Genomic DNA, 19786 nt, shown 5'->3' with positions numbered 1-19786 from the left:
TGCGATACAAATGAATGCGTGGAACCCAAATTTATCAACACATAGGCATTTTGAGCACAAATAAAAATTATACTTGACACCACTGATTTAGTATTCTGTACATTGCCAGGCACAAGTGCAAAAACTCTACCTTGTCTCAAGGGTTCTCTTATTGTATTAGCTTTGACATTTGTTCTTGATCCAGAAGCAAATTCTGCTGAACTTGCCACAAGGCGATTGGCATTTTCTGACCCAATCGGACAATCCCTTATCATGTGGCCCGTCTTGCCACACCAGAAGCAAGCACCAGATACCCGATGGCAAACCCCTCTATGCCTTCTTCTACATTCAGCACAAACAGGTGCGGATATACTGCTTGGACTTGAACTGCTAGTAGATCCCGTATTTTGCTTCTTACTTATAGCAAATGAATGTCCCTTTTTGAAACTAAATCTAGATCTTTTCCCTCCCCATTCCATTGTTGGTGCTTTGACTTGTTTCTTTGCTGTTAATGTAGCCTCTGTCACAATGCTTTATTAAGTACTTCTACATATGTAGACAATTTTAGGATGCCTACTAGATCTAGACAATTTTAGTCCAAACTCATCTTAATTATTTGAATTGCTAATTATAATTCTTATTCTAGTGCAAACCTACAAGGCTGATGATGGACCTTGCAAAGATGAAAATATGAATTACAAGCTTTGATGTAGCCAAGCTCCCTGAATCAATAACATAAGTTCCAACTGATGTTGAAAATGATAAATGCACTCCATAGATTGGTAATGATAAATGAACTTTATTTAAATAGAGTCAATTTGTCATATTTAATATCAGTTAGAATCCATGTTACTGATTCAGGTGGGTTGGCTAGATTGAAACTTGCAGTTCGTATTTTCATCATTGCAAGTTCTTCATATTAGGCTTGCGAGCCTGTAATAGAATAAGAATTATAATTAGAGATTCAAACAAATAAGACGAATTTGGGCTAGTATTTTCAAAAGTTAGAAGATTTTAATTTTATGCTCCTGTTAATGGCAAGCCATATATCTACTTAGCTAACCTACCTAAATCAATAACATGGGTTCTACCTGATGTTGAAAATGACAAATGGACTCCATTTATCATTCTTAACAAATGGAGTCCATTTATTATTTTCAATATCAGTTAGAACCTATATACTGATTCATAGAGTTGGTTAACCCTTCTGGGCTTGGAAGAACCGCACCCAGTGTTAAGAGTGTGGGCGAACCGTACCTAGTGTCAAGAGTGTGAGTTCAAATCCCTACCTATGTGCTAGTCCGTGACTTATTACTACATAGTTGAGTGGCTCTACTATGTAGCAATCACCTAAGGGTGGCCTCTGAGACTTCAACTCCTTATAGGATCTAATCTCAGAGGTTACCCCTTTGTGATTAGGCCTTTACACACACACACACACACACACACACACACACACACTCTCTCTCTCTCTCTCTCTCTCTCTCTCTCTCTCTCTCTGTGTCCATATATATATACACCTTACCTACATCACTGTTATCACATGGTTTGTTTATCTTCATACTTTTAAAACATCCATTAAAAATTCAAACCGTCCACACCCTCCACAACATTGAATAGCAACCAAAAGCATTAAACCCATTGAACGAAACATTTTTATGACGATTTTTTACATATGTAGCTAAAAATTGACAATTAATGATTTTTTTTTGTCACAATTTTTATAAATTGTCTTTAAAACTTACAATTACTGACTTTTTTGTGACGAATTTTTTAAACTGTCGCAAAAAATTAAAAATTAGTGACCTTTTTGTAACGATTTTTTAAACTGTCGCTAAAATTTATAATTAATGACATTTTTGTGATAAAATTTTCAAATTGTCATTGAAAATTAACAATTACTGATGTTTTTTTAAAAGTGTATGATGAAAAATGCCATAAAATATCTGCAAAAGAAATTGGTGGCCGACCGGCCATCACTGGTGGCCGGCAAGCCACATCAGTGGCTAGCAGCCAAAAAGTGATGGTCGGTAGTCCATAAGGGTGGCCGGCAGCCCACCAGGAGCTGCAGGCTTGAAAAGCACAGGGTTTGGTCCAAAAACAGAGCAATAGATGTGCAGGGTTTGAAGGGCTCAGAGCTACGGCTTTTTGCCGAGGACTTCGAGCACTAGACGAGTATTTAGACTCATCATCAAGTGTGCATGCAATGGTGCCCAAGTCGTAATGGCTGTAAAAAATAGGGTGTCTACAATAGGGTCTGGAATATATCAAGAGTGATGGGTTTGAAGCCTATAAAATCATAAACCATAAATGAGGATACCCAACCTAGGGACCAGAAATCCTGTAACTAGGTTTAGTGGGAAGAACGAATCATATTGTGGTTGTAAAAATGCACTCCTTAATATTTTATTGTCATCCCTATGATGTAAATGCATTTGTCCTGTAATCTTGGAGGGTTAAGTTTTTATACTCTTAGGGTGTGTTTGATTGGAGGGATTGGGGAGAGGGATTATTCACTGTTTGGATTGCTTATCTGAAGGAGGGAGATGTCCATCGTTTGTTTTCTTTTTAGTCTGCCGGACATGGAGTCTGGCCGAACTTCATATCCCTCATATGAGGGACTATTGTATCTTGGGAGAGGGGAGATTATTTTCATGGGATTATTTACTGTTGAGATTAGGTGATGAAATGACCATTTCGACTCTCTACTATTTAATTATGTATTATATTTATTAAAATTTAATAAAATTTAAATGTCTCAATTTAAAAATCAAATAATTTTATTTAACTTTTTATTGATGTTTTATTTATTTAATTTTTGAAAATAATTTTTTATAAATATTTTTATTGATGTTTTATTTTAAAATTTTGTTTATATTTTATTTAATTTCATTAATTAAATTTTAATAGAGGTTTTATTTAATTTCATTATTTAATTATTATTATTTTTTAAAATAAATTTATTTAAAATTTTAATTAAAAAATAACATATATTTTTATTGATATTTTATTTATTTAATTTAAAAAAAATAAATTTATTTAGCTGTGTAAAAAATTAAAATAAATAAATTTTTATTTAATCTAGTTAAAAATAATTAAAATATTAAAGATATGTTTAATATTGCTATTACTTAGTAAACAATCGAAAATGTGTGAAATAGTCTTTTGTTCATTTATCCTATCCAGTCTGTCTAACTAAACATTGGATTCACTAAAACTAGTCATTTCCAGACATCTAATCCCATGAGAAAATAAACACGGAATATACATCTAATCCAACCAAATAGTTCGGGGGATTCACAGTCCTAAGATTCAAGTCTAATGGATTCTAATCCCCCCTTATCCAGTCCGTTCAATCAAACATACCCTTAATGAAATGTTGTAGCTCTTGTTGAGTGGGATGTGTAAATTACAGGAACATCCTTGATAGATTTCACCTATGTGAGCATGGAAGTGGGGCCATTTTCTATGAGAATAAGATTTATTCTCAAATATGCTCATGAAAACTAGGATTAGCACAAGGCCATAATGTGCTGGCTATTAAAAGCTCATGTTAACACCTGAATTATTATGTGTGAGCAGTAATACTTTATTTCCCCTAAGTAGTTATAGTTCAAGTCTGAGTCCACTATTGACTCTAGAGTAGAGGTTGTTGTTTCACTAATAAAGGTTCAATGCATAGCACACCTTCATGATGCATACTAGTCTATCTTTGTTTAGTAATCTCTCTTGTCCTTGTTGATATTAAAATGTGTGGGGGATTGTCGGACCATTTTAACATCTTTTATTTATTTATTTAGTTATTATTTTTTTTAATGACCTTTTGTCTTGTTCATGAATGGAGATTAATTGGAAGTTCATGGACTTGGTAGTGAGTTAATATTTGGAGACTCTCCATTTTCTCTAATTTAATGGTCATTATTATTTTTGGGTGTAAATTGTAAGGTCCTAGGGGCATATAAATTGTTTCTCTTATCTACTCTTTTCTATACCAACTATTCTTCTTTACTTCGGAGATTACTAGCCAAAGAATGGTGTTTTTTTCTTAGTGGAGCTTTGAGTTCTCTATCTTGTGCAGAGTTGGCCTGAACCATATGACAAGTGGTCGGACTGTTGTATCCTAGAGGGACAAGTCATAGTTTTGTGACTGCTGCATCAGTATTTGGGTTCTTTCTACCGCAGTAGGCTTGATCTCCTTAAAGAAAACAAGATATCCGTGTCTCAGCCTGATCTATTTGTATCTCATTTTTTTACATTATTTATCAATAAAATATAATTCTTCTGGTATTTTCACCAACAGTAACAAACATAAATTTGTGGTATAAAATTCAAGAGGTAAAAAGTATTCATCCAAATAAATGTCCAAGTTGTAGAGAGAAATTAGCATGTAAAGGCTCTGAGCTAATCTTCTCCATTTTTAACAAATTAACTTGTTTATCTAAGGAACAGCAAAAGACAATGCCAAACACACACGCGCGCACATATAAAAAAAACAAACAAAAAAAAAGGTCCAGTCTACAACGATTACATAAAATCAAAAGTAGTGTACTGAATGCACTTGACGCATCTGATACCTGCATGTGCGCATTCTTTTCGAGAAGCTCATAAAACTTATCCATCTGTCCCAACAACGATGAAATGGTTATCATTTGATTGAATGAGTGACAATGACATAAGTGAGCTTGATTTCACATACTTGATTTATAAGTAAATTATACTGACACCTCCTCAGGTTTATGTTTAATACAGATACCCCCCTCACATTCGGGAAATTACATTTTTACCCTTGAGGTTAACAATTGCATTACAGAAACGCCCCTGTTGTCATATGGTCGTTAAGGCCATCAAAAGAATCTTGATGACATCAGCCCAAAAAAGTTTAATTGACTAAATTACCCTCTGTGAGACCTATATATCTTGTTTATAATTACCAATATATCTTGAAAAAACTCTAATGCATGTCCAATCACAGCAAACACATCACCATTTTATTTGTATTTACATTTCATTTTGGATGTAACAAATATAACTGTTGAACAAAGGTAGTAGTTGGAAGCTGCTAATAAAAGGCAAATGAATCTCAATCAAACTCATTGAGAAAAACAGAGGGAAAAAAAGAAAAGAAAAAAAAGAGAGAAGAGTCACGAGTTCAATATCTCCATCTTCTATTTTCACGAAATGCATTACCCAAAGTACTAATAACAGTTAATGCGCATATGGCCAAAAAATAAATGAGCATACATAATCATGTTCCCTTTCACAAAACACGTAAGGGGACATCTTCCCAATTTAGAGAAATATATCATGTTCCCCTTTAAAAGAATATATGCAAAAATATACTATATTGTCCTATTTTACAAAAATATACCACATTACCTACACAAAAATATATCATATAATTTGTCTTGGAACATTACATTTCTTGTTCCATCTCAGATGGCATGTTGCATAATTTCTAACCATCTTATACAAATGACAAAAATAAACAAAAATTAGTTATGTAACAAGAATACAATAACAAATAGAGTAACAAGATTACAATTAATTATTAAATGAGCAATACATGAGCCAAATACCATGCTCAAGACATACTCCATTTACTGGGTTGCACTCCAGGCTGCCCTCCATCCTACAATATCACATTAAATAAAAATATAATGACACTAAATAGGTAATGTTTCAATGCATTCAATAGTCAAGTTCAGAATGTATGTGATACTTACATGTTGTCCCCCTACCACTGTTGAAGTAGAACCTCTACCACTTGCACCTCTTCCAGTTAGAATTCCACGACCTGAACCTCTACTACTACTTGTGCAACTGCCACCTGCATCACTCCCTTTAATAGAAACTCCCCTTCCTAGGCTTGAACCTTTTCCACTTTCTTGGCTTAATGCAACCCCACTTGTTTTCCCTCTTGTAGAAACACTTGAACCACTAATTGAGCTAGATTTACCCTTTCTCTTCACAGGAGCCCTTTGACAAGTCCTTTTATTGTGCCCATTTTCTTTGCATATGGCACATTTAGCAATGCATGACCTTTTAGAATCACTAGCTCCAGGGGCAGTTTTTACCAGCTTCATTTCTCCTACTATTTGAAGGCCTACCAGGCAGTCTCTTAAGAATTGGAGGCTTCAAAGCTTCTTCTGGAACTTCATCCCACATACTCTCATCGTGTATGGGATGAATAATATCCCCATATGCACCTAAGAACTTATGCCTCTGATAAGCTTGATCACAAAATGTTTCAATGTTCATTCTCCTATAAGAAATACAAGCAGCTGCTTGCTTGCAAGGAGCTCCAATAATGTCCCAAACTCTACAACAACAGGACCTACTTAATTAGGAGGTTTACAATGTGTACAGTAACACCTTCCATCACTTGATATTCATCTCCACCAGCAAATGTGATATTACACATTTGATTTGAAGACAACCTCATCTAACTTCTTCTTAATGGTAGGGGTCACCAAATTTTCCCATGTAGCAGCTTTCTCAAATCTTTTTTGCAATTTTCCCATTAATTTGGTCCTAACACTTTCCAATATTGTAATGACAGGTTTCCCTTTTACATTCCCAATCCAATTGTTAAATGATTCAACCATGTTGCTGGTGATATGGTCATTTTTCACTCTAGGATCAAAGGTGTGTCTAGCCCAAACTTCTAGTTTCAAGTCATTTAACCATTTATAGGCTGGTTTTGACGCCTCTTCAATTTGCCTCATAGCTATGTTGTAATCTTTTTGAGTATATGCTCTAGCTGTAGCCCAAAATGATCCCCTAAGCTTCAAACCAGGAAATTTTGATTTAAAATTGTTGAATAGGTGTCTACAACATCTCCTGCGAGTTGCTTCAGGCATGACTTCTTTCAAGGCAAGTTCACTGCCCTAATACAAAATAAAAGTGAACAAAAGGTTATATTATAAATGCATAAATTCATTAGACAAATTACAAACCAAATTATTTCATTTCAATGTGCATAAATTTACCTTTTGGCCATCTGACATTATAGTCTATGGCTTGCTTTAAGGACAATCATCAATAATGGTGCGCAGATGGTACAAGAAGAATCTTCAACTTTCTTTGCATTCACACTCTACCACAGCATATGCTAAAAGAAATAGACCATTATCCCCATCCAAGGCCATGGCAGCTAGCAAGACTCCACTATAAGGACCTTTCAAATGACACCCATCCGCACTTATAAAAGGTCTACAACCATCTTTGAACCCTTTCTACATTGCTGCAAGTGAGATGAATATCCTCTTGAACACAACTACATCTAATTTAGGACTAACTCTGTCCCTTTCAATTTTCACCAAACTTCCTGGTTAGTCTTTATTATTTCATTTGCATACTTCGACAACTTACTATATGATGCAACATGATTACCCTCAATTGCTTTCAATGCCTTCCTCTTTCCCCTATAAAGTTGCATTCTTGAGGCCTCTACAACATAATTTTCAGTCAATTCATTGTGCATAGCTTCAAGAGTCATCCCTGGATTACTCTTAAGGATTCTTATGAATTTTTCTACTATCCTTGTTGATGTTGCTTCAGGATTCCTCTCTACTCTCACACAAGTATGGTCAGGCCCTAATGACGTAATTTTGAAAGTTAATCCATCAGGAAAGAGTGAGGCATGGATTCTCCAATTGCATCTCTTAGAACCACAATGAGCTGTTACTCTAACTCTTTCATTCTTCAATCTCACCGATGTGAACCCCCTCCCAATGGCATATTCCTTCAAAACAGTTCTAAACTAGGAGATATCTTCAAACATCATTCCTTTCTCAAATGTAATTGTTTCCCTTTCTTTAATCTCAAACGTATTTCTCTTCATAAACCTATCAGTATTTATAGCTTGTACATCCTGGTCATCACTAGAAGAGTTCCCTTCATTATCATTTGATTCATAATCTGACAATCTACCAAGATCAGAACGATTCCCATTATCCTCATGTATTTCTTCTTCAACTTCTTCACCATTCAATTCTTCATCTTCTTCATATCAGAAACCATATAAACTTCATCTTCTTTACCATCTTCACAGTCAAATATGTTATCATCACCCAGTTCATTCCAATCCATATCACTATAATCATCCAAATCCCTGAACAAATCATCAATCATACTAGGCCTAGATCAAAAACCCATAGCTGACCTATTGTTGCTTTCATGCTGCTAATGCATGTTAGTTTCATGGGTCTCTTCGAAGCCCATAGGGGTTGAACTATGTGCAACGTCAAAATAAATAGGAATTTCTTTAATTCTTACTAGGGTTGGGCATAGGGTTATCCGACCCGCCCAAACCGCCCTACCCGATCCAAATTGCGCACATATGGGTGGTTTCGCAAACATATAAGGATAGGGTGCAATTTGATTTTTATCTAATTTTCGGGTTACGGGTTTGAACCGCACCCGCCCAACCAGCCCGCATAAAACTCTTTTTTTTTTCTCTGATTGTTCAAAAAAAAACCCTAAATCTATAATCTAAATCAAACCGTTCAAAAAAAAAACCCCTAAATCTATAATCTATCTATCTCTGAAGCTCCAAAACAAAAAAACGAACTCAAACTCACTCACTCTCTCATATCTCATCTCATCATCAGTCTGTCTCTCACTCTCACTCTCACTCTCACTCTCACTCTCACTCTCGCGTTTTTCATCTACACTGTCTGTCGTCACAAGATCGATTTCTCGACCGATCGACCTCATCGCACCGATCGACCTTAAAGACAGGTAAGCCCGATTGACTTGCGACTTCATCTACATGCATAGACACAGGCAGAACGATCAACTTCATCTACACTCTCACTTCTGTGTCATCGCAAGACATGTAAGCCCCTCTCTCAGTCTGTGTCTGTGTCTGTATCTCTGTTTCTCTTTCTCTTTCTCTCTCTCTCTCTCTCTCTCTCTCTTTCTTTCTCTCTCCCCGATCTTTGATTTTTTCCCCCCAACATATCAGATCTCTCACTCTCTCTCTGATCTGTCTCCTTCACTCTCTTATCTCATCAATCTCACACTCTCTTGGAATTAAATCTGATTTTTTTTTGTAGCAACAGATCTGTGAAAAAGTGGAAACAGATCTGTCAATTTATTTATTTTATATGTGCATATAGAATTAAATCTGTTGTTGAATGTGTAAGAATCTGTATATAAATTGAATCTGTGTGTTGAATTAAATCTGTATACAAATCTGTTGTTGAATTAAATCTGTATATTCAATTAAATCTGTATATAAATTGAATCTGTGCATTTGTTTGGAATTGAATCTGTATTTTTGGAATTAAATCTGTGGTATTAGAATTAAATCTGTTGTTGAATGTGTGAGAATCTGTATATAAATTGAATCTGTGTGTTGAATTAAATCTATATAGAAATCTGTTGTTGAATTAAATCTGTATATAAATTAAATCTTTTTTTTTTTGAATTGAATCTCTGATTTTGGAATTGAATCTGTGCTTCTGCAATGCTCCAACAAAAGATTGACAAAATGGGAGAAAAAAAAAGGTTTAAAAATAAATTTTTGAAAAATAATTCAATCCGCAAACCGCCCGCAACCGCCCGCACATCTGCGAACCCTATCCGCACAAACCGCAAACCGCATTGCAGGCGGTTGCAGGTTGACTTTCCCCAAACGGCATAGATGCGAGCGGGTCCAAACCGAACTGCAAACCGTCCCAAACCGAACCGCGGACACCCCTAATTCTTACATATAATCGAAACATTCTAAGGAGATCCTGGTCACATTTGAGTTCAATCCTAACTTCTGACCTTGGTACTACACCGTATAAATCCAATGCAAACGCATGACTTGCAGGGACATTACTTAATGCAATTTCACAATTATTAGCATTTAAATCCATATGGTTGTACTTGTCTGGGTCTATATTTAGAATGTGATTAATAGATCCTTTATAATGAACCATTATATCATGCCTCATTTCAGTAGCCATTTCTTGATATAACAAGTAAATAATAGACAAATCATGTACACAAAAACGAGAACTCAGTTTATCCCCAATATCCATTAAAAAAAAAAAAAGAGTTTATCCCCCAATATTGTACAAAATCAGTTTCCTCAACTTTAATATGTTTGGTTTGATTTTCATAATCTGTTTATGAATTTTTTGAAAAAAAACTAAAAACTAATTTATTGAAATAAAATAACTAATAAAAAATATTCATCAATTTCATATAGTTTTACATTTTTGAAAGAAAACAAAATCTCAAAATTTAAATATATATATATATATATATATATCTTTTTCGTATTTATTTTTGTCAAATTAATTTTTATTTAAAAAAAAAATCAGAAAATTGATTTTGGAACAAAACCAAACAGATTATGAAATCAAGTATTTTTGTGACAACATTAATGAAATTACAAACTTCATACATAAAGCATAATTAAACCCAAGTAAAAAAATTGGTGATTTAACCCCCCCTCCCCAAAAAAAAAAGATCAATCATTATAAAATATGTTCGGAACTCAAAAGACCATCCTACGAAGAACACATAAACACCATTACATGTATATGGATAAGGTTTGTGCAAACCCTTGTCAACAAATTTTGGGGGAAATGAAGTTTCCTGGCAAAAAAAAAAACTCTAAAAGGTAAATTATAAGTAGACTCATTTGCTTGTCTTCAACTTCTTAGTTCAAATCCCAAAAACACCATATATAAATACAAAAACTCAACATGTTTTGAACATGGGTAACAATGTTCAAATCTTAATAAAAAATTTATGGAGAAAAACGAAATCATACAAACTAAATTTCAATTTGTACAAAAAAAAAAAAACAAAGTGCAAAACCCATTTTTTACTTCCACCAAACCTCAAACTCATTTACAAAAAATAAGAAATTACTTACACCGATCGTTCATGGAGAAACCCCTTCATAGAGAATACCTTGATCTTTGTCTTCAATGAGTCTCTGAGTCTTTCCTCTATGCTCTTCTCTCTTTATCTTCTCTCTACATTCCTCTCTCTTTTCTCTGGAGGCTTTTGAGTCTTTTCCTCCAAAAAAGGCTTGTGGTAGGTAAAAAAAGATGTGTTGAGATGACAAATAAAATATCTCTATTATTTTCATGTTTTATATGTATAAAAGTTAAGGATAAATATGTCATTTTAACTTAAAAGTTAATACCGTCAAATAATTATACTGCCAAGGGGGGTCAGTGTAATTTTCCAAATGTAAGGGGGAAACTGTAATAAACATAAACATCAAGGGGTGTCAGTGTAAGCTGTAGAGAGAAATTAGCATGTAAATGCTCTAAGCTAATCTCCTCCACTTTTAACAAATTAACTTGCTTATCTAAGGAACAACAAAAGACAATGCCAAACACATACGGGCGTACGCGCACACACACACGCACACACAAAAAGGGCCCAGTCTACAACGATTACATAAAATCAAAAGCAATGTACTGAATGTACTTGACGCATTTGATACCTGCATGTGTGCATCCTTTTTGAGAAGCTCATCATAAAACTCACCCATTTGTCCCAACAACGATGAAATGGTTATCATTTGATTGAATGAGTGACAATGACATAAGTGAGCTTGATTTCACATACTTGATTTATTTATCCCATGTGAACAAAAGCTATTACCTTCAAAACAGAACCTTGTCCATATACTCTGACTTAAACTTCCACAAATCGCATTACATCTCCAGGACGTTTTCTAAGGATAAAGGGAAAGTGAATGACTCTAAATAAAAGAAAATGCATAGCAATACCGTATCCTTTCCTCTTCTTGAAAAAGAACTAAATAAAAGAAAATGCATAGCAATACCATATCCTTTCCTTTTCTTGAAGAAGAAATATTAAAAATCCTGATATTAAAAGTGAAGCAAACTTGGGCTTCAATTAGTTTCCCATTGATCATATTATACATACATACACTATTGAAGAAGACTCACGAAAAGAAAAGCTGGCAGATGAACTTACTCCCTAAGAAAGCTCAAACCTTTCTGTGCAGGGCCGGCCCTGGGCTAAGGCCAGTGAGGCCTGTGCTTAGGGCCCCATAAATTAGGCCCCAAAAAAGGCCCCAAAATTCATTATTTTGTACTACATCAAAAATTCAAAATGGCCCAATTTTGTTTAATTAATTTAGGCCATTTTAAAATGTCTCAAAAGTTCTATTTGACCCAATTGATAAAAGGCTCAGTTAAAAAATATTTATAAGTGTTAGTTGTTAACCCAATTAAAAAAATAAAATATAAAATATATGTATATGTCTGTGCGGCCTATTTTTTTTCCTTCTGTTTTTATGCCCTAATTATGTGTTTTTTTAGTGTTTTTTTAAATATTTTACGCAATTTTATTTATTTATTTATTTTGTAGATACATCTAATTTAGAAACACTTAAAAACTACAATATATATGTTTTTTTAAAAAAACAAAAAAAATTGCCAAATACAAAAAAATATAAAAAAATACGAATTGCAAACTCAGATAATTATTTTTGAAAATTCTAAACCAAACAGGATGATTTTTATTTTTATTTTTATTTTTATGAATATCTAAAAGGCCTCAAAAAATTATTTCGCCTAAGGCCCCCGAAAACTCAGGGTCGGCCCTGTTTCTGTGGCATAACCCATTAAAAACATCATCCACAAGAAGAATATATTTTTTTCCACCTAACAAGACATGCCCACATCCAATGAATGACAACATATACGATTGGTTCAATGGTAAAATTTTGACTTAATAATCTTGAGGTTATAAATTTAATCTCGAGACAACCACTTTGTGTATTATGGGTTCAAGTCTCGGGACAATCATTTTGTACCCTATGCCAAAGGTTAGGTGTGTTCCCAATTTTTTTTCACTTCCAAACACACACTAATATATACTAATTGGCATTATTTTTTAAATAGAAAGGAGACCTACATAGTGGGAGTTGGGGAAAAAAAAAATTAAATAGAAGGGAGACATACGTGCCGTGGGAGTTGAGAAAAAAAATTACCAATATATGGAAGGGTGCAAGTGAGACATGCATCCCACAAATTTTCATTTGCACTCTACTACATACATATTTGTACCCCATGTGTTTATAATTTTTATTTTTTTTTTCCAATTCTCACCTGCAAATTTGGGTCCATTAAAGGTAGAACTCATGAGCTCTGAAATATAAACTGCAAATTGTAGGATGGTCATGGTTGCAAACCTTGAATTTGAGAATTGATTTGCAATTTTTTTTGTTCATTATATTTGTGTTGCAATCAAGTGACAGTACAGTACAGGGATTTCAGATAATTCTCTAATTATTAAAAGGGAGAAATTACAAAAATAGAGAAAAAGAACTCTCTATACCCCATCAATTACTGTCTTTATCTTTAGGGCTCCGCCCATTAAGGAGCCTCCATTGCCACCTAGAGAAACCTTACATGATCTCTTCTTGGCGCCTTCAGCCCTCTTGCTCTTCTTACCCATCACTCGCAATCGAGAGAGATTTACATGTTTGGTCTGGTTTTCATTTCATAAATTAAAATAAAAAAATAAAAAATTTAAATTAGTTTTGTGAAAAAAATGAAAAATGCTTATTATTTTTACAAAATCTTATACATTTGAAAGGTAAAATATTTGTAAAAAATTTAAAATTATAATTTTGATATTTGTTTTTATCAAATTAATTTCTAATTTTTTAAAAATATTCTAATTTTTTTTTTTTTTTTTTTAAAGATTGAAACCAAACATGGCGGTAGGGTTTCATGGGATATGAATGACATGGGTTCGTTTGGGATGTACGTTGGCTTTTTAATTTTTTAACTTTTTGGCTAGTGCCTGAGGTTAAAAAGTCTCGTTTGGAATAGATTTTTTTGATTTTTTAACTTTTGTGAGAGAAAAAATAAAATGATTAAGGGTTGGATGTGATTTTTTGTTTTATTGGACTAAAAAATCTATTTTGTCTTTTTGTAACTAAAATAACCAAAAAGCCTGACATGCCAAACGAGGACAGAGAGACACGACTCCGTTTGGTAAGATTTTCAAATTATAATTCCACCCATTAATTTGAGTGTGTTGTTTGTTTTGAGCTTTCAAATCATAATTCTACACCCATTTCTCAAAACTCAATTCAAAACATAATCATTACTTTTCAAAACTCAATTCAAATCAATATTTTAATTTTTTAAATATTTTAATATTTAAATATGTACGATTTTTTTAATTTTTAAATTTTTTGAATATTTTAATTTCAAAATATTACGATTTTAATTTTTTAAATTTTAAAATATTTTATAAAAATAAATTCAAACTCTATTTTATAAAAATATTTTTAAATATTTTAATTTTTTTATTATGTATTTAGTTATAATTTGAATGTAAAATTATAAAAACAGTATGTAGTTTCGAGTGTTTGGTTATGTTGATACTTATAATGGATTCCGCGTGGCATTCCGGATCGTTTTCGGGTCAGGCATGAGTACATGCGTTTTTCGAAGCCCAATCTCACCCCCCATTAATCTTAAAACGGTGATCTCCAGTCCAGCCCTAACGCTATTTTTAAATTTTAAATTTATCCACTTAATCCTAAATGGACCCAAGCCAAAAAAGGACTATTAATTATTAAGTGTGTTTAGTTTTAATTTTTTGAAAATTAAGTTTTTTATTTTGTGTTTTTCATTTTTTATTTTTTGTGAATATTTTTAAATTTTTTATTTTGTTAGATACACCTTACTTATATTATATGTATCTAAATAGTAAAATATTTGTGAAATTTTTTTTTAAAAAATTAATAGATACACAAAATATGAAAAATATACTCTCTTTTTTTGTATTTCTGGTATTTAGTAAATTTTTTTAAAAAAATTCACAAATATTAAAATTTTTAAGCATATTTATGTTAGGTGTGTCTAAAAACTAAAAAAAATTCTTAAAATATTAAAAAAAAAATCAGTGAAAACAAAAAATATGAAAAACGAAAAAATAGAATTTTCTAAAAAGTGAATTCTAAAAACTGAAACCAAAGTTCTAAAAGATTATTAAATGAAATTTTTTTATTATTAATAATTACTTAAATTTGAATCATTGATAAATTTTAATTGTAAATGATTGGGTCTTTTAACCAAATTTTAATCTAAATTTTAGTCCAATTCGGAAGATAAATGAGCTCATAATGTTAGGGGTTGTTTGGAATGTCTTAAATAAGTGCACTTTTTGACTTTTTAGACTAAAAAGTTGAGAAAAAAAATATGATTGTTTGAGTTAACTTTTTGACTTTTTATGAAAAAATATATATTAAAAAATTGTATAAATTAGTATGTAGGAAAAAATTAGGATTGAAAATTGTGCATCCATACTTTTTGACTTTTGATAAATAATGATAACTTTTTAACTTTTTAAATAATTTTTTGACTTTTTAAATTTTCTTTAACTTGCCAAACTTGACCTTAATCTAAATTGACTTTGTGAGCCATAATACACATCTCAAAATCCTAAAAGTATCCAGTTGATCAGGTTATTAAATTGACCCTAGATAAGGACAAGTTGAGATAAGGTTAGGATCTGACAAAGAAGGGATGGGATTGGGAACATTTGTGAGTGGTTGTAGTAGGGTGGAAGGTGGCGGGGCTGGGATTACAAAGGTGGTGACTAAATGAGTGTAGGTGAAAACTATCACATAGATTTGAATCGTTACGTAATTAGATACCAGTCTAATTGTATTTTGTGATTTATTTACAACATTTTTTATTTTTTGATTATATAAATATTTTGACTTTCTGCTATTAAACAAGTACACAACTAGTACGGAAGTCTTGGAAAAAAATAATGATAATATTTCATTTAAAGAAGAGGAATTCAATTTGGCATATACAAAAAAAAAATAAATAAAATTAAAAATCATTCTAAATAGAGAAATGACAAGAATTTAACAAGAAAACAATTATTCACATTATGCATTGGAGGTCAATGAAAACTATTTGATTTTTACCACAAAAAAAAAAAATTTCCGCCTTTCGAACCAATTACTAGTATTTTTAAATGTATATATCCCTACCATTAAATTAATTAACAAAAATTATGTATTTTGTTCTCATCTAGGCATCTTTTGATACATTGTCGCTAAACTCAGCTGGCTTTCTTCATGAATGTCAAGTGTAAAACTACTTTCTCCCCCCCTCCCCCCCAAAAAAAAAAAAATCTAATTTGAATCTCTTAATTCACCCACAATGATATAGTAAGGAAGATATACCCTACACAATTGAGTATGACAAAGATTTTTTATCGGTATTAAATATTTTCTTTAAAAAATTGAGTTTATATTTTTTCATCGATTACATTGCCCTCCTCATCTTCAGTTTGGAGATGTATCAGAACTGGATAATTCCGTCAATTTGATATCAATTCTGCAATTTAAATAACAATATTGTTTTATTATTAGACAATGCTAGCAAGTGTCCCATGGACATTGTTTAATATTGAGAATTACACAAAAAAAGCGATTTGAAAACAATGAGAAAGTAAAAATAAGTATTAAAATAAATGCAAAGCATTATGAAATTAATTATAAAAAAATACATTAAGATCTATATTATTTTTATATTTTTTCTTATACCGTGAAACACTTTGTTAGCAAAACCATTATTATTACCCTATAGTTTTGTGCAATTAATTGAAGGGAAAATTGGCCTAGGGTCCCTCCCCCACTTTTCGTAATGGAAGAGATCCACAAAATTATTTTCTGATGTCTAAAGTCCCTAAACATATATCAGAGAAATTTGACTCAAATTTTAAACTTGTGACATTTTCAGATTTGTTCAACATGGCGGGCCGTGTCGCGATCTGTCGCGATCTGACCTCCCCTGGCAGAACCTCACTCGCCGTGTCTGGATCCGACCTCCTTTGGCCGCAGCCTCGCTCTCTCCGACCGATTTCGCATTTTTTGAGTTTCTGAAAGTCTCTCTCCCTCTCTTTCTCTCTGAAACCCTTGCGTACTCTGCAATCGAACTTTCTTCTTCAATGGCCAACAGCAATCTACCTCAAAGAATCATCAAGGAAACTCAGCGTCTCCTTAACGAACCTGCGCCGGGAATAAGTGCGTCGCCTTCAGAAGATAACATGCGGTACTTTAATGTCATGATTCTTGGTCCAACACAGTTTCCTTATGAAGGAGGGATTTTCAAGCTGGAATTGTTTTTGCCTGAAGAATACCTAATGGCTGCCCCCAAGGTTCGATTTCTCACCAAAAAAAATACATAGCAAATTAGAGAAATTCTCTGGAAATATTTGTTTTGAGAATTTTCTCTGGGTTGTGGAGTCCAGAGAAATTCTCAGAGAAATTTGGTGGACGAATCTGCAAACATCAATATCAGTTCCAGAGAAATTCAAAATTTCTCTGAAGATAAATTCGGAAGTCAGAGAAATTTGATTAAAATACATTATAAAAACACATATGATAATGGGAAGGGTTGTTGCTGATCTATGTGCTTTACCTTGAACCACAATGGGTGTAAGTGCAGGTATTTGAAATTTTATCTGGATCAATTTTTTAATTTTCCCTTCCTTTCTCAAATCAGAGAAATTTGTAAAATTTCTCTGAAAAGTCCAATTTTCTCTGTGATGCCAATTTTCTCTGGACCAATTTTCTCTGGATCAACTTGAGGGACCTTAGACATTATGAAAATATTTTGTGTCCTTTATGCTATAAAATGTTAATACCAGGGACCTTAAAAAAAAACCCCTTAATTGAAAGCTGTTAAACCAACTAGTCATTAAATTATAATCCGTTGTGTTTAATTTCAATGCATAGTTGTCAATTGAGTGTGCACACGCCTGGAGGTTCAACAGTGTTTCCTGGTTGTCATCAATGCCAATCCATATGGTTACAAATTTACAATGACAATTTCAATATTTTTGGGGGCAAAAAATGATCTAATTTTTGTGGTCAGTTTTGTTTCAATTCAGTACACCTATTGTTATAATTATAATTTTAAAAATATTAATGACACATTATTATAAATAATTTGTTTGCACAAGTTATTTATTTTTCTTACAAATTTTTTTTCTATAAAAACAAATCAATGCATAACACCCTTCATAAAAATAAATCAACGCGTAACATTCTTTTCATGTGAAGCCGTACTTGTCACAACAAGTGTCATCTATAAACATGACAAATATTGATTGGCTAGAATTAGAATAAAATCAAAGAATTAACGATTAGCGTTTGCCACTTCATTCGTCTTCAAACGAGACTTCATACGTTATTTTTCTCTTAAAACTAAGATTGCCCTTAATTGTGTTGGTTAAAAGGATAATTTCGATTGAAAAATGATTTACAAATAAAAAAGCCATACAAAAAGTTTCATAAAAATGATATGAAATTTAAATCAAAATTTTTTTATTTGAAATTAATGGACATGAATTCAATGTCATGTATAATTTTTTGTACAAATTTTTTTTTTCAATAATCAAATTTTGAGAGAGATCAATTTCACTCCTCCCGCATTACAAATCCTGAGAAATAACTTTTTGTTTGATTCCACCCGCACCTCTCAATTTGTAGAAAAATATTTGGCCTATTTTGACAAAAAAAAAACGAAAAGAAAAGTATTATTTATTAGTCAATAGGTCTAACCTCATCTCCATTGCTTTTCTCTCTCTCTCTCTCTCTCTCTCTCTCTCTCTCTCTCTCTCTCTCTCGTTAAGGTACTTTCAATCACTTCCTTACTGTATTGAAGAAGATCGAACATAACACTCAAACCACATATACATGCATGTATCTATATAAACACAAATCTTTCATGTATAAACATTATTTCTTTTGAGCATGATTTATATATATAAGATTATATACAGATTCTCCAGTATTGGTTGAAGTATCAATGATGAAGATGATTTCAAAGATCTGCTATACACTTTCTTTCCTTTCTTGCTTTCTTTTTTAATTGAATTTTCTCTTTGATTAGTTGTAGAGAAAGAAGAGGAAAGTCATAAATAAACATGATTGCATGTTAAAGTATTGACCAAAGTTCAAAGGGGATGATGATAATCTTTTGTCAAAATGATTAAAAGCAAATCCAGGTACAATGATTTTTGATGCTTTTGTTTGTTGATGTTTTTGTTTGTACATTTTCTTACTCTTCAACTTTCTTTCTTTTCTTTTCTTTAGGTGTATGTCTGGAAGCCATGAAAACCCTCATGGAAAAAGAGTCAACTCTCAAGCTTCTAATGTAGAAAAGAAATTAATTTTGGAAGATTTAGTTCATTTTTCTAAATTTATCACGAATGATCTTTTTGGTAGACAATTCCTTTTTCAGTCACTTTTGCACCTTTACTCAATCGAAAGTTATCACTTCAAACCCTAAATCATAAGCTGATTATGGTATTTGAAAATTATTATTTATTTTTTGATGTATCCAAAAAAAAATTATTATTATTATTTAAAATCAATATATGAAACTAAAATTAATGGTGTCTACGGTTACCCTTCGAGATTAATTGTAAAATAATTTTCAGTGAATGATCTTTAAATATCGCAAATTAAATTATTAGTTTAGCCGTTAAATTATTAGTTTAAATATCGCAAAGATGTACACATGTTCTAATTCAAAATCAATCAACACATAAGCATTCGTTTGTAAACAATATAGATACTCGGTATAATGCTAGACATAGTAAGAATAATATACACAACTCAGATGCTAAAACTGGAAACGCTCACTTAGTATGTATCCATAGTAAGCCAAAAGAATATGCTAAAAACATATGCATGATCCTATATGCAAATAGCTAATTTGATACATACACAAGAATGAACCTAAAGATTCGGTTGCTAACGCATGTCATG

General features: G+C 32.3%; 1 pseudogene; it reads left to right on the top strand.

The window, feature by feature from the left end:
* The first annotated feature begins 16956 nt into the window (after positions 1 to 16956).
* LOC145815434 (ubiquitin-conjugating enzyme E2 35 pseudogene) lies at positions 16957 to 19173 on the top strand (annotated as a pseudogene).
* The last annotated feature ends 613 nt before the right edge of the window (positions 19174 to 19786 follow it).

The sequence above is a fragment of the Camellia sinensis genome, chromosome 2, assembly GCF_055761805.1.
Source record: "Camellia sinensis isolate YWXY chromosome 2, ASM5576180v1, whole genome shotgun sequence".
In the NCBI taxonomy this organism is placed as follows: Eukaryota; Viridiplantae; Streptophyta; class Magnoliopsida; order Ericales; family Theaceae; genus Camellia; species Camellia sinensis.
This window is presented reverse-complemented; position numbering and strand designations above follow the sequence as displayed.